Genomic DNA, 1957 nt, shown 5'->3' on the forward strand with positions numbered 1-1957 from the left:
CGACGGACTTCTGGTGGTGGCTGAAGGCGAGCGTCTCGTCGCCGACCCCGTCCTGGACGCAGCCGCCTTCCCTTCGCCTGCCCATGCTGCCGCGGCTCGCCGCCGTCTGCCTGCCCACCTGCGCTGCCGCGCCTCGCCGCTGCTCGCCCGTGCCGCCGCGGCTCGCCCGTGCCGCCGCGGCTCGCCGCCGTCTGCTCGCTCTCGCCGTGGCCTTCGTGTCGGCGGGACGCCTGAGCCGCGTGGCGGCTTGCTCGCCCGCCCATGCCGCCGCGACTCGTCGTCGCTCGTGCGCCCACGCGGCCGCGCCGTCCTTCTCCTTCACGCGCTGCCGCGCGCGTCCTCCTCTGCCCGCCGTCGTGCGCATCGTCCTCCTCCACGCGCCGCCGCCCGTGTCGTCCTCTGCCTACCGCCGCGCGAGCACGCCGGGCTCCTGCGGATCTGCGTCGGCGGAGCTCGGTCAGCCTCGAGCTCGTCGGCCTCGTGCGGATCTGCGGCGGCGGAGCTTGGCCGGCCTCGAGCTCGCCGGCCTCGTGCGGGTCTGCGGCGTCGGAGCTCGGCCGGCCTCGTGCGGATCTGCGGCGCCGGAGCTCGGCTAGCCTCGAGCTCGGCCGGCCTCGAGGACGAGGAGTCGCGGCGGCCTCGTGCAGATCTGCGGCGCCGGTCAGGTCGAACGTGGCGCAGAGGCCCGCGCGGCCCCGCCAGTCTGGGAACCCGAGCCCCCAGGTGCACGGGGGACCCAAGATTCGTCGGCCCACTGAATGTGGCCAGCAATCCAACCACCTTACCTTGCTTTCTTCATCCAATTTCTAGGTGTAGATTGGCGCCACCAGAGGCGCGATCACGTTTTGTTCATGCCGAGTTTGTTAATCCCGGTGGCAAGTGCGCTGCTGGGGGCGTGTGATCGATCCAAGAACGAACACATACATGCACCAGCACGCGCGGCACCACGGGAAGGTTTGAAAAGGTATTCCTTTCCATCAGGGTGGAACATGCTCCGGCGATCCCTCCCTGACTTTGTCCTCTTGGTGCAGTGGAGAACGCAGCACCGCTGGCCAATGGGCTTTGCTTGCGATATGCTGTTGGTGTGTGGAAAATGAGAGAGAGGCAGGCAGGTCGCCGTGGCTGTCGTGATCCATCCTCGCGGAGGCGAGGAAGAAAGGCATTGCTGCCTTGCTGGGCATGGCTTTCGGTTTCAGCGTCGTCGTCCACCTCTCCCTTTTGGAGTTATTCCTCTGTTGGTTCAGGGTGGTGGAGACGCAGGGAATGGCGACTGCCATCAGATCTTGCAAGCCGGGAGACTGGGAGAGCCTGCTGGTTCATTATCTGCGTGGTAAAGCTGATGCTCAGGTGGTGGTAAAAACGAGTAATTTCGTGCATGATTTAACAGTAAATTTCTTTCCCTTTTTATTTTGTAAATTTTTGTCAACGAAAATAATTGTTCTATAAACGCTGCATGGGGCACATTCTAAAGTAGTCTGTTTGTTTCATGGCATACTAGATCTGAAAACCATTTTTAAATTCTCATCAGTCAAATTATGCAAATTTTAGGGTACAAAGTAGTATCAAAATATTGTCACACCCGATTTTAAGGACAAAACCGAATGCATAACTATATATATGCCAGGATCAAGTTTCATACATATAGAGACATAATAAGTGAATAATCAGTAACAGTATCACGAAAAAGAGAATTACAACGATTAAAAGACTATCAGAGTTATACAGCTGATCCTGGAAACGAAGACTCCAAACTTCACAGACAATCGATCGGGGGTTGCGTACGCCTAGAACTCGACATCATCTTCGAAAGACTTCACAGTAGCTTTCTCTTCTGAGCAGCAATAAGCAAGGGCGAATATACTTATAGTTGGTACTTAGCAAGGCCACAAAAAATAAGTAGAATATGATTTAAGTCCATCTTCAAATTAAATTAATCATGTGAGGGTCCAAGCCGTTC

General features: G+C 57.1%; 1 long non-coding RNA gene across 1 annotated transcript; it reads left to right on the forward strand.

The window, feature by feature from the left end:
* The first annotated feature begins 520 nt into the window (after positions 1-520).
* On the forward strand, positions 521-1470 carry LOC120642990. Its single transcript, XR_005662823.1, has 2 exons — positions 521-964; positions 1032-1470. It is a non-coding gene; the product is annotated as an uncharacterized LOC120642990 (long non-coding RNA).
* Positions 1471-1957: the final 487 nt, after the last annotated feature.

The sequence above is a fragment of the Panicum virgatum genome, chromosome 7K (genome assembly GCF_016808335.1).
Source record: "Panicum virgatum strain AP13 chromosome 7K, P.virgatum_v5, whole genome shotgun sequence".
NCBI classification, from domain to species: domain Eukaryota; kingdom Viridiplantae; phylum Streptophyta; class Magnoliopsida; order Poales; family Poaceae; genus Panicum; species Panicum virgatum.